The 14,627-nt window shown below is 36.8% G+C and overlaps 1 protein-coding gene across 17 annotated transcripts in view; it reads right to left on the bottom strand.

Moving 5' to 3' along the window:
• The window catches only part of LOC105483467 (uncharacterized), a 573,731-nt gene that overhangs the window by 422,214 nt on the left and 136,890 nt on the right, over nucleotides 1–14,627 (bottom strand). The window contains exon 1 of one of the 17 annotated variants that reach the window (XR_011622695.1): nucleotides 7,569–13,241. The exons of the other annotated variants lie outside the window; for them this stretch is intronic. The gene's annotated coding sequence lies outside the window, so the exon portion shown is untranslated. Of the gene's footprint in view, nucleotides 1–7,568; nucleotides 13,242–14,627 lie in introns of those variants that run through there. 17 annotated transcript variants of the gene reach the window in all.

Raw genomic sequence — 14,627 nt, 5'->3', positions numbered from 1 at the left:
AGGGATCTATCTATTTTGTTAATCTTTTCAAAAAACCAGCTACTGTGTTCATTAATTTTTTTAAGGCCTTTTCGTGTCTCTATCTTCTTCAGTTCTGTTCTGATATTAGTTATTTCTTGTCTTCTTCTAGCTTTTGAATTTGTTTGCTCTTGTTTCTCTAGTTCTTTTAATTGTGATGATAGGGTGTTGATTTTAGATCTTTCCCACTTTCCTCTGTGGGCATTTAGTGTTACAAATTTCCCTGCAAACAGTGCTTCAGCTGTGTCCCAGAGATTCTGGTACATTGTGTCTTTGTTCTCATTGGTTTCAAAAAAAATTATGTATTTCTGCCTTAATTTCATTATTTACACTGTAGTCATTCAGGAGCAGATTGTTCAGTTTCCATGTAGTTGTGCAGTTTTGGGTGAGTTTCTTAATCCTGAGTTCTAATTTAATTGCGCTGTGGTCTGAGAGACTATTTGTTATGATTTTCATTCTTTTGCATTTGCTGAGGAGTGTTTTACTTACAATTATGTAGTCAATTTTAGAATAAGCACAATGTGGTGCTGAGAAAATGTATATTCTGTTGATTTGGGGTAGAGACTTCTGTAGATGTCTATTAGGTCTGTTTGGTCCAGAACTGAGATCAAGGTTTCAATGTCCTTGTTAATTTTCTGTCTCGTTGATCTGTCTAATACTGACAGTGGGGTGTTAAAGTCTCCCACTGTTATTGTGTTGGAGTAAAAGTCTCTTTGTAGGTCTCTAAAAACTGCCTTTATGAATCTGGGTACTCCTATATTGGGTGCTTATATATTTAGGATATTTAGCTTGTTTTGTTGCATTGATCCCTTTACCATGTCATGTCCTTTGTCTTTTTTTATCTTTGTTGGTTTAAAGTCTGTTTTATCAGAGACTAGCATTGCAACCCCTGCTTCTTTTTATTTTTTATATTATTTTATTTTTTGCTTTCCATTTGCTTGGTAAATATTCTTCCATCCATTTTTTTTGAGCCTATGCCTGTGTTTGCATGTGAGGTGGGTCTCCTCAATACAGCACACCAAAGGGTCTTTACTCTTTATCCAATTTGCCAGTCTGTGGCTTTTAATTGGGGCATTTAGCCTGTTTACATTTACGGTTAATACTGTTATGTGTGATTTTGATCCTGTTGTTATGATGCTAGCTGGTTTTTATGGTCATTAGTTCTTCATATTGTCAATTGTCTTTACAATTTTGTGTTTTTGCAGTGGCTGGTACTAGTTTTTCCTTTCCATATTTAGTACTTCCTACAGGAGTTCTTCTAAGGCAGGCTTGGTGGTGACAAAATCTCTCAGCATTTGCTTGTCTACAAAGAATTTTATTTCTCCTTCGCTTATGAAGCTTAGTTTGGCTGAATATGAAATTCTGGGTTGAAAATTATTTTCTTTAAGAATGTCGAATATTAGTCCCCACTCTCTTCTGGCTTGTAGGGTTTCTGCAGAGAGACCCACTTTTAGTCTGATGTGCTTCCCTTTGTGGGTAATCTAACCTTTTTCTCCAGCTGCCCTTAACAATTTTTCCTTCATTTCCTTCATTGGTGAATCTTGGTGATGATTATGTGTCTTGTGGTTGCTCTTTTCAAGGAGTATCTTAGTGGTCTTTTCTGTATTTCCTCAATTTGAATATTGGTCTGTCTTGCTAGGTTGGGAAAGTTCTCCTGGATAATATCCTGAAGAGTGTTTTCCAACTTTGTTCCATTCTCCCTGTCACTTTCAGGTACACCAATCAAACCTAGGTTTGGACTTTTCACGTGTTTCCATATTTCTTGGAGGCTTTGTTCATTCCTTTTCATTCTTTTTACTCTAATCTTGTCTTACTGCTTTATTTCATTAAGTTGATCTTCAATCTCCAATATTCTTTTTTCCACTCAATCGATTCAGCTATTGATACTTATGTATGCTTTGTGAAATTTTTGTGCTGTGTTTTTCAGCTCCATGAGGTCATTTATGTTCTCCTCTAAACTGGTTATTCTAGTTAGCAATTCATTTAACCTTTTTTCAAGGTTCTTAGCTTCCCTCCATTGGGTTAGAACATGCTCCTTTAGTTTGGAGCAGTTTGTTATCAACCACCTTCTGAAGCCTACTTCTGTCAATTTGTCAAACTCATCCAGTCTTGTCCAGTTTTGTTCCCTTGCTAATGAGGAGTTATGATCCTTTGGAGGAAAAGAAGCATTCTGGTTTTTAGAATTTTCAGGCTTTTTGTGGTGGTTTTTCCTCACTTTCGTGGATTTATCTGCCTTTGGTCTTTGATGTTGGTGACCTTCAAATGGTGTTTTGGTGTGGACGTCCTTTTCTTTGATGTTAATGCTATTGCTTTCTGTTTGTTAGTTTTCCTTCTAACAGTCAAGCCCCTTGCTGCAGGTCTGCTGGAGTTTGCTAGAGGTCCACCCCAGACCCTATTTGCCTTGGTATCACCAGCAGAGGCTGTAGAACAGCAAAGATTACTGCCTGTTCTTTCCTCTGGAAGTTTCGTACCAGAGGGTCACCTGCTAGATGCCAGCTGGAGCTCTCCTGTATGAGGTATCTGTCGACCCCTGCTGGGAGGTGTCTCCCAGTCAGGAGGCATGGAGGTCAGGGACCCACTTGAGGAGGCAGTCTGTCCCTTAGCAGAGCTCGAGTGCTGTGCTAGGAGATCCTCTGCTCTCTTCAGAGCCAGCAGGAAGGAAGGTTTAAGTCTGCTGAAGCTGCTTTGACAGCTGCCCCTTCCCCCAGGTGCTCTGTCCCAGGGAGTGGGAATTTTATCTATAAGTCCGTGACTATGGCTGCTGCCTTTCTTTCAAAAATGTCCCACCCAGAGAGTAGGAATGGAGAGAGGCAGTCTGGCTAGAGTGGCTTTGCCCAACTGCAGTGGGATCCGCCCAGTTCAAGCTTCCCTGCAGCTTTATTTACACTGTGAGGAGAAAACTACCTACTCAAGCCTCAGTAGGGGCAGATGCCCCTCCTTCTACCAAGCTCGAGTGTCCCAGGTTGACTTCAGACTGCTGTGCTGGCAGCGAGAATTTCAAGCCAGTGGATCTTAGCTTGCTGGGCTTTGTGAGGTGGGATCTGCTGAGCAAGACCACTTGATTGCCTGGCTTCAGCCCCCTTTCCAGGGGAGTGAACAGTTCTGTTTGCTAGCATTCCAGACGCCACTGGGGCATGAAAAAAATTCCTGCAGCTAGCTCGGTGTCTGCCCAAGCAAACAGCCGCCCAGATTCATGTTTGAAACACAGGACCCTGGTGGTATAGGCACCTGAGGGAATCTCCTGGTCTGTGGGTATCTGGGCCAGAACGCATTGTTCCTCAAGGCACAGTCCCTCATGGCTTCCCTTGGCTAGGGGAGGGAGTTCCCTGACCTTTTGAGCTTCCTTGGTGAGGCAACACCCCACCCTGCTTTGGCTCGCCCTACGTAGGCTGCACCCACTGTCTAATCAGTCCCAATGAGATGAGCCGGGTACATCAGTTGGAAATGCAGAAATCACCGGCTTTCTGTGTTGATCTCTCTGGGAGCTGCAGACCGGAGGTGTTTCTATTTACAACCTACGCTCATAATTTGTAATGGTACTTCACAAACTTTCTGTGGGAGAAAACGGCACGATAATCTTCAAGTGTGATCAGAGGAAATCTGTATCCTGAACTGTTTGAGTCTATATACTAGATGAGCTAATTAATTACCTATAGGTTTGGTAATTATATCGCCTCTGGAAATATATTTATTTTAAGATTGTGATTACCACTTTATTTCAGACAAGGTATAATAATTGTCAAGTACTTTTATAAGACCAGAGAACTCTCATCAATTAAAAAAAAATCCTTATTTTTAGAAGATGAGGAAAATGAAACTCAAGGAAAGAGAAATGGCTTGACTAAGATCTTAGCTTAGAAGCAGTCCTATGGCCATGCTAAGTCTCAAAGCTTTATTTTATGCCTCTTTCCGTGGCATTATTTTGAAACATATTTATTAAAACTATAATATATTCCAGGCATCCAACTGAGCACTGGGGAATCAGTAATGAACATGATAGATAAATAACCTGATTTCATGAAGCTTAATTCTAATAATCTTGGTTCATTAAAGTATTGAATAAACTCTTCCATCCATATAATTATATAGAATGAAAGTTTAACCAAGATACCAAGAGTTCAGAATGCAGTGGTATTATGAGCCAAGCCCAGTTTCCAACGAATATTCTTTCTTTAAACCTCTGAAATATATTTGACCTACAAAGTGCTTAGCTGAACATCTGAATATCTTTGACATGCAGACAGACATTTTGTGCAAAGATAAAACTTTCAGAAAACAAGTATTTTTCCATTTAATGTTTTCAACAGTATGTTTTATTTGCTTACTGATCTGATTCTGTGTTAACTTCCAGGCTCAGTGTGAATCTTAAAAACATGCTATAGATATTAAAATTTCCACACGTGCAAATGAGCAAATAGATTCCACACGCAAGAGCCAAATGAAGACCTTGAGATCCATTCTGCAAATCATTTCTTAACCACTGTTTCATATTTGGCGGTGAGTTTAGTTGTTCTGATTATAGTACGCATTTGCAAACTAGAATGGCACAGTTTAAAAATAACAGATTGGATCTCTAGATCTAAAACACCTTTCTCGTGCCTACATTTTTATACTCCCTGCCAATAAGATGTAAGAAACTACATTCCCGTTGAGTTGCATTATCTTAATGACTTTGGATATTAATTATTTTAGAATGACTTTCACATAAGGCAAATTGGGATGGTTTTGGCATTATAAAAACATCAGCTGAAATCTGGAAAACAAAGAGCCCAAAATAATTTACTAAACATAAGGCCAAGTTGCCAAGTTTTGTCTAAAATTACAGTTGTTCCTAAAATTATAACAACAGAAAGATATGTAGAATGGTTGCTAAGTGTGAAGTGATTATTACTTAGGCTTCCCTGTGACCGAGTCCAAAGCCTCTGAATGTGACTACTGACTTGATACATTTAGAAATACCTCTGTTTTAGCATAGTTAACTTTCAGATTCTCTCTAAACCTCCTTAATATGACATTCAGGATACTGAATTAGTGAGAGATTTCACCAAAAAAGAATCAGCTCATAGAATGGACCCATCAGAGAATGCCAGAGGAGAATCATTCTCTTCATTTTAAAGAAGAGACAAACCTAGTCACATAGTCGGTGATTGATAGAATGGAATCTGGTTAATGCTTCTTAGTTACCAGTTCTGTGTCTTTTCGTCAGTGTCATAGCTATGATACGAAGTGTTTTATTCTTTAAGTGTCACATACTTGGGACATAAGGAACATTTTATGGTATATAGTATAAAAATAAAACTCCTTATATATATTACAGAACCTTATATTACTTATTATTACATACATATGTAATTCACCACATACATGACATTAATTAGAAATTTCTGAACTTGAAAACTGTGTCTTCTGCTTCTAGGGACTAACTCCATCATAAAAAGATGCCGTGTGTGTCATCTTTTCAGAATTATAACCTTAAACGATCATAATCAATTGTACCACGAAGGCTTGTAACTATTGTCTTTTACAACTTTCATCCTATTTTCTTGGAGTAAACTTTCTCCAGCAGATGAGACTTTAACAGGCTCTTCTCAAGTATCTTCTCCTCCTAGAATCAAATTTAGTGTATTTCTAAGAAAAAATTTCAGGGCTTATTGTCTTACATTATGCTTTTTTTTCTAATCATTGCCATTATAAAAATCAGGGCTGTGAGATTCAAGATTTTCAAAAATGTCAAATATCAGTGTGTCCCACTTTTATTCTATTTTTTTAGCTAAAAATTTTCACTCTGATTTATATCCTTGAAACACATGATGCATGCATTGAGATTGCTTGTCATCTAATTAGAAAAAATGTCAAAGGTTGTTTAAAATATCATCTTACTTATTACTGGGAATTGAGGGGTCAAATAAAACACAAGTGATAGAAACACTGTTTTACTTATTTGTCATTTAAGGCAACAGCAAGGCGTCAAATATTTATGACAGAAACAAGTCACATCAGTGCTGAATATATTTTCTATAAATCTACCAGTAATCATATGTTTGGAATAGGCTGACCTATTTTTAAATAATGTCTTTGCTATTATAGAGTTAAATGAAGGTAAAGAGAAAACTAAAAGAGAAAGGAAAATTCTAATTATGATGACAATAGTCATAATCTACCACATGCCCACTATGCATTGTTGAAGAGTTTGAACCAGAGAGTGGCATGACTTGATTTATTTTTTTATGATATTATTATGGCTGCTAAGTGGAGAACAGATGGAGGAGTGGGACCGGGGTGGCTCTAGATAAGCAGAGAGAAAAGTTAGGCTACTCTTGTAGTCTGGGGATAACGTAACTATACTTCCAATTAGAATGCAGTAGTAGAAATTGACAGGAGCATAGGAAGTTGAGATGTCTGGAGAATAAACTGCAGAAAAGAGAATCAAGGACAACTCAGGTTTTCAGCTGGAGCAACAAGGTAGACTGTGGTGCTGTTTATTATAAGGGTGTGTCTAGCATATGGTGGAGAGAAGCAGATTTGGAGGAAAGACTACTATTTCGGGCATTTTGCCTTTGTAGGTTTAAAACATTGCTATATAAGTGGTTAATAGGCTCTCCTTTCATATGCCATAATTTCTATTTTATCATCCACAATTTTCTTAATAATAAGATTAGCCATTTCTCCCTTTTTCTGCTGCATTGTGTTGAGAGTTGCTGTATCTGTGCCTCATGAGTAATTCCTATCTCTTCTACATTTTCAGTCTCTCATTCTACCAGTTATTTTCCCATAGACTATTAGTAATGCCTTTGTGTCTCTTGTCTAATTAATTAATGCATCCTTCAACCCTGTGAATTCCTCAAGTTAATGTCCTCCCCTTCCCTACATAGCTAAGCTCCTCAAAAAAGAACATGAACTTGCTCATTTTAACTCTTTCATTTATATTTTATTCTACTATGCACTGAGAAGTAGCTCCACTTCTACTTCCACTATGTTACTGAGACTGGTCTCACCAAGTTCCCTAATAAGCTCCTAATTGTGACACCCTATGGATTATGTTGCTCTTCCTAATGTTATTCTTCCTCCTCTAAACATTTTCCTTTGTGCGATATTAACATTACATTTATGAAATGCCACTGACCAACAAATCTATACCTCTAATTCGTCCCTGTGTTCTAACCTTTGGGCCCACGGATTAAACTGCATACTTGGAATCTCCACCTGGCTGCCACATATACACTCCAAACAAAACATAGCTAAACACTGCACACTAACCATGCCTCACTCTTTGCTCCCAAATCTTCTTTCCTATTCCTATTGGTGAACAGCATCACCATCCACCCATTAACTCAAGACAGATGTTTGGGAATCTACTGCCTCTTCCACATCATCCAAATTTTATCATTGACTTTGACTTGTTAATACTACTTCTGGCCGGTTGTGGTGGCTCATGCCTGTAATCCCAGCACATTGGGAGGCTTAGATGGGTGGATCACCTGAGGTCGGGACATGGTGAAACCCCGTCTCTACTGAAAATACAAAAATTAGCCAGGGGTGGTGGTGCATACCTGTAATCCCAGCTACTCTGGAGGCTGAGGCAGGAGAATTGCTTGAATCCAGGAGGTGGAGGTTGTAGTGAGCTGGGATTGTGCCATTGCACTCCAGCCTGGGCAACAGAGCGAAACTTCGTAAAAAAACAAAAACAAAAACTACTGCTTCCTTAACATATCCTGCATCACATCAAATCCTTTCCTCTCTTTCCCCACCATTCAGGCTTTATTTCATGTCCCAATATTACCAGAAGGAATCACTGAACGCCTCTTCTTGTGTACTTTCCCCATTCATCCTCTGCATTTTTGCCACAGGTCTCTTTCCAAAACGTACAGCTCCGTTGCTCTCCTGCTGAAAACCCTTTAAAAGACCTTCACTGCCTAAAGGAAAATGTTCATGAACTTTGGTGTGGTCTTTAATGGTTTCCAAAATCTTACCCCTGCTTTACCACCTTACCTTCGTTCTCATCTCTCACCATGCCTTATTTACATGCCCTAGCAGTCACATGTACCAGACATGTAGTTTCACGCTTCTTTTATCCTCTCAAATGTTCCATGTCTAAAACATATCTCCATCCCTGACTGTGAAAAAAAATCCCATTTCTGTCTATCCAGATTCTGTTGGAGCTTCCCCATATAAATGGACACTTTCTTGATGGCACTGGTAAAAGAGGTTCTTCTTCAATGAGATCACTTGGACACGGGAAGGGGAACATCACACACCTGGGCCTATTGTGAGGAGGGGGGAAGGGAGAGGGATGGCACTGGGAGTTATACCTGATGTAAATGACGAGTTGATGGGTGCTGACGAGTTGATGGGTGCAGCACACCAACATGGCACAGGTATACATATGTAACAAACCTGCACATTGTGCACATGTACCCTAGAACTTAAAGTATAATAATAAAAAAAGAGGTTCTTCTTGATGATTTTACTGCTGTTGATACACAGTTCTCACATAGCAACTCAAATATTTTATAGAACTCACTGATGTTATGCCTCTAATGTCACTATACTGGTCTTGCCTTGTTATCCCCATAACATGATTGGGAGTTCAATACATTACTGATGATATTCTAGAATAAATACAGAATGATAAATGAATTAATGAATAAATGATGTATCCCAAAACCCTACCAAAAAACACTAACACATCAAAACGTTTTTAAAAAATTCTCCATGACTTTCTAATCCCATTTTAAAGCCCAGCACACTGAAAATAACATACCTATATGATACACACAGTCTAGTATGAAAAGAACAAAGTGTCAACACAGGACAAATCTATTAGGTCAACTATTGACAGACACAAGCCATTTCATGGACTTCGGCTAGAGCTAAACTTTAGAAAACAATTGCAAGTTAAACTTTGAACTTTAGAATTTCGGAAGAGGGAAAGCAACCAAAATAAGCTGCATAATCAGCTTAAATTCAATCAGCACTATTTCTAGATACAGCTTAAAGATCTGTGAGCTGTCTTGCATCTTATTACCAAAATTAACCATAGACAAAGCATGTGAATTGCTTATAATCTTCAGCAAATAGTGATTTTCAAAAACATGTGTAATGTTATTCATGTGGTTGAATCAGAACTACATTTACCCAGCGGTACAGATGGATATGATTTGCTCTGGAAACCAAGATTGTTTTATTACCTTACTGTTTTTACCTATAAAAATAAATTTACATGCTAGTGCATATGGTAAGTCTCAGACCTTAAAATATGCCTAGAAATAGCTGAATAAAAGTGCCATCACACTGCAGCTATGAAATTCAGGTTGGATGCTTTCACACTGTTTACTTTGATACCGTTATAGTAATATCTTTGTGTCTCTATTTTAATTTTATTTTTAAAAATACATAGCAGTATATCAACTCATCTTTACTGTAAAAAATCTAAACAATACACATATATTTGAAGTAAAGTTTCCTTCCCCACCTTTTCTTAATTTTATTTTCCTCCCCAGAGGTGTTTAGTGTATATCATTTAAGTTATATGACACATTCACATAACAGATCATTTTTAATATGCATGTGATTTATAAAATGTATTGTTCTAAGTCTTGCATTTTCTCTTAATAGTAAGACTTAGAGACTTTGTTGATAGAGGTATAAACTGTCAAGAACAATTTTGAAATTCAACTTTTAACTAGGAATTCCACTTCTGCAAAAAATGGCATATACAGTGGTGATTATTATAGGGATATTCAAAACAATGAATCAGAGGAAACAAAATAACCATCCAACAATAGAGGAATGTTTTAATATACGGTATGATGATAAGTCCATGCTATGAATTATCATGCTGCTGGTTTAAAAGTACGAGGCAGATCTAAATATCGTGAATGGATGTACCTATAAGTTATTTCACAATGTTTCTCTGGAATCATTAACTCAGCCTTATTTCCAAGCAATATTCCTTACCATTTGACTCTCACACTCTCGTCAACCACCATCTTAGAGATATATTTTTCGTAGAGACACAGGAAGGGATTAGTGCAAGATGGAAGATGGAGGATCCTGGAAGTTTGGTAAGTGGCAGGGTCATATTCTGCCTTATATTAAATAACACAGAAGGAAAGAAAGACCTAGTAATAGAAAGACCTAGTAATAGGAATATCTGGGCCCTGTTAATCACATGCATACCTAAGCTAGTTTTTATTTGCAGAAACTAAGAGCAAGGAACTGATTAAAAACTAAACTATGCATAGTACCTAAGACTGCTGTATATAGCTGCAAAACAGGTCCGGGTGCCAAGTTATTAAAGAAATGATTAATGAAATGAAAGCAGAAATACGAGAATATAAGGGAAAGAAATTATAAATATTCAAAAAAGAGCTTAAGAAAAAAATAACCGAGAAATACTTTTACACACGTGATATAAGTATTTTTAAAATATTTATCTCCCCTCAGAATAATAAAGAGAGGGCTAAATATTACGCTTAAGGAGATCAAAGGAAGAGGAAACAATTATTCTATAACTAAAGACAAATTCACAATTTTGTAAATAAAAGAGAGTTTCAAATGTGGAACTTTTTTCAAAAATGTCACTTAATCTACTTCATATTCTCTCCTGTGAGATGAAAGGGAGAAAACTTACTCTGACACATTTTTTGCGAATTATTTTTCAAGGTCAGATCAATAAACATATTCTAAGAAGATTGTTCACGTAAATTATCTCATTTAATACTCTCAGCAGCCCACTGGGGTAGAAATTCATAGAGCTGCATTTTACTACTGGATAAATGGAGTCTCAGAAAGTGTAAGAAACTCAGCCAGCCGGAACACTTCAGAGCTGGAATTTGAATTCCCATTTGTTCACTACAGCTTTTAGCACTCTTTCTACCTCATCACAGTTGCTTTAAAATCCTTATATAAGAATGCTACCAGAATGGAAATGAGTACCTTGCATTCAGTATTAGTTAGCTTTTGCTGATTAACAGATATATTCACATTACATATTTTAGGGTAGTGTTTATAAAATGCTAATGACTACCACTTAATAAATCTGATTATATATAGTTATCAGATATATTACACTCTTTTTATGTGGTAGGGTGGATTACAACTCATTCTGAAATGAGTTCTTTACTGTTTTGTTGTTTTGGGTACTGTCTAAAGAGAAACCTTTTGTAATTAAATAGCAACCAGACATTTAAAAGACAAGCTGATCTCAGTACTGTATTTACGTAAGGCAGACAAAGATTGCATTTTCTATTTTGTGGTCTGGACACCTGGGGCACAAACTCAGTAAGAGGGTCAACATCACTGAAATCATCCCTCATGTATCCATCATATACACAAGGCTTTAAATTCTGAAAACTCTATATAACAAAAAGAGGTAAGTATTTTTTCACATTACTATTATGAAGTGCCAATGTTTTTGTCCTTAGTTGATTTGTTCTTGTAGCCACTTGTATAACTTTTTAAAAATCATTTTCCACTTAATAAAATGCTTTGCACTGGCAAAACGTAATTATGTTATGCACAAGCCACAGAGATAATTATAGTTCATCCAGACATTCTTAATCTGTATTAGTGGAAACAAGTTACAGGGTGATGAGAACCTCACATATCATTATCCAATCTCAACAGCTGCGTAGCTAATCTTGCCATAATCAAATCTAAGTTATCATCCTATCATTTCTAACCTGCCATGTTCTTCTGAATTTCTGCTGATTTAAAGACATATCTATGCACTGTTGTAAGTCATCAGATCTATTTAAGACTGCACTAAATTAATGTGTCTCACTAAGCCAAATGTCCCTTTTCTAACATAATTTAAGACTGCACTGTGTCCGTATTTAGAATTCAACCTAACAAATAAGTGTTTGCTGAACTTCTGCATCCTTTGTATTAAAGGAAAGAGGGAGCCTTAGGAGTATTAGAGAATCTGCTGGATGTTCACAAGCAACCAAATCCTGTTATGGAGAAAATACATTCATTTAGTCTACGATATGTCCAATTTCCCATACCCCTTAATTTGCCTTACACTTAAAAGTAGCAATCAAATGTCAAGTTTTCAGCTCAGAAATCTACTCATCAACTAATTATCAGCAATATAGGAAGCATTCCTTTTTAGGGCAGTATTAGATCCTTACTGATTACAGTTTAGTACTTTGTCCTGTTTGGTTTTGCTTATTCCAAGTGCCAGGATTTCCACCATTTCCGATGGAACCTTCCTCTGTAATTGAACAAATTTCACTACCACGTTGTATTTCCCGTGATTGAGTTTATCCTCTTCCTGATGATTATTAAGCTGTGGACAATTACCTTAAATCTTCAGGACAAAAAAGTAATTCTTCCTTGTTTTTAGCAACCAGGAGAGTCAATAATCATTTGTGAGTTTCCCAAGATTAATAAGCTTGTTCTTATCTGTGAAGTGTTGCCATCATTGTAACCATTTCTCAATGATGGCAATATTATTGTTTTTGACAAGCAAGGAAAAAGTTACAAAGGACTGGCTAAAATATTTAAGCCTTTCTATGCAGATCAAGAGACTCCAGGACTCCCTCTTTGGGGAACAAAAAGTGCAGGTGAATGAAAATCCTCCTTTTGTAAAAGAGCTAGAAAATACATCCTACAGGTCAGGTGCAGTGGCTCAGCCTGTAATTCCAGCACTTTGGGAGGCCGAGGCAGGTGGATCACCTGAGGTTGGGAGTTTGAGACCAGCCTGATCAACATGGAGAAATCCTGTCTTTACTAAAAAAATACAACATCAGCTGAGTGTAATGCTGCATGGCTGTAATTCCAGCTACTCAGGAGGCTGAGGCAGGAGAATCACCTGAACCTGGGAGGCGCAGGTTGCGGTGAGTTGAAATGGTGCCATTGCACTCCAGCCTGGGCAACAAGAGCAAAACTCCATCTCAAAAAAAAAAAAAAAAAGTAAAAAGAAAATACATCCTACTACGTAAGAGTGAAAAGAGGATAGGAAAATAAACCCAAGAGGTACTCATACATATACTCATTCTTATTAATATGTCTCACTGATGACTCACCAAATCCTTCAGGATCTTCAAGACACCTGAAAAATTTATTTATTCTTATTTTAATGTGTGCTTATAATTCTTAATCTGTAAATGTTTTATATTAATAATAAGTATGTTAGCCCATTCAAATCATGGGCTATATGAAATTTGCTCTATTTTACACATCAAACCCCTGTTACTACCCAATAAACACACCAAAAGACTTACCCAGTTATTATATATGCAAACTTAGATTCAGAGGTTGTTTTACTCCCCATATTCTACTTTTTTCACCGTCTTATTTAAATAAGTCAAGTGTCCTAAATACTTAGTCCTTCTGTAGTGCTGCCCTGCAGAGCAAGAGAAATGGTGATGAGGAATACCAAAACAAAATAAAACTTTTCCCTCCACGTGCCTATTATTTAAAAATCAGTGGGAGTTTATTTTTAAAAAACTCAAAAGTATTTTGTTGTGGTTTTATTTGAATTCAACGAAATTTAACAAGAGCACCTAATTCTTACACATTTTCAGCCTAAATTCTCAAATGACAGATTCTAGTATGTGAGATAGATTTGAAGAAATGCCAAAATCCAAAACCAAGAGACTTGAAAAACATAGACAGATAATTTTAAGTAGAGTGGTGTGATGTAATAAGAATTGCAATATAGAAAAATAATCCTTTGGCAGCAACCTATTATTGGGTAAGTTATATTCTATCTTTTTTTTTTTTTTATCTTGGTCACTGCCCTAATATTTCACCTTACTGAAATGCTGGAATTGTATCATTCTCCCAGGTGGTAAAAGCAGAGACCAGTAGGCTGAGCACCAAGACTCCTTTACAGACTCATGAGTGATCAGAAAGTCACAACAATAGGCCATGGCATTTATGTCAGTGGAGTTAAGCCATGATGGTATAAGAATACTGGAGTGACCTCAGAAGGGAAATGATTTTATACACTGTTTGTGTATGTAAAACATGCAATAATTTGGTCCTCAAAATAACTCTGTGAAGTGGATAGAATGGTTGTTATGGATAAAAACTAAAAACTTAAGACAAGTTTCATGGCCAACAAGGAGGGAAACTAAGCTAAAACCCATGTCTTCTGGTAACTTATCAGTCCCTTTGCCTCTTGCTTAATCAAAATTTTCTTCACTCTCTCAGTACCATCAATGAGTAAAAGTAAATTTCAAACATGTTTACTATGTCTTATTCTTCTCTTTTAAATATTTTTGTAATTTATCCATTATTGAAAGGAAACCTACACCTGAGATCAAAGTGTTTAAAGAGCACATAAATACTACTACCCATTATAACTTGAAACCATATGATTAGACTTTTGTATTACAATTAATCACTTTCACTTGAATTCTGCTACTCCACTATATTTCCAATTGCCATTTAGTTTAACAATTATACATAACATACAATACGTTTGATGGGAGTAAGACAATTTTTCTGAAAGTTGGAATAATTTAAATTATCGACCTAAAACTTACATGTTAATTATAACTCCATGGTTGTCATCTAAACTTTGTGACCCCTTCTCTGAGGGAGTTGAGGAGGATCTTTCATTCTGACCTTGACAAGAGTTAGGCTATCTTCTTGAA

Source organism: Macaca nemestrina, chromosome 4, assembly GCF_043159975.1.
Source record: "Macaca nemestrina isolate mMacNem1 chromosome 4, mMacNem.hap1, whole genome shotgun sequence".
Taxonomy (NCBI): Eukaryota; Metazoa; Chordata; class Mammalia; order Primates; family Cercopithecidae; genus Macaca; species Macaca nemestrina.
The sequence above is the reverse complement of the archived record's forward strand: the minus strand, read 5'-3'. Positions and strand labels throughout refer to the sequence as shown.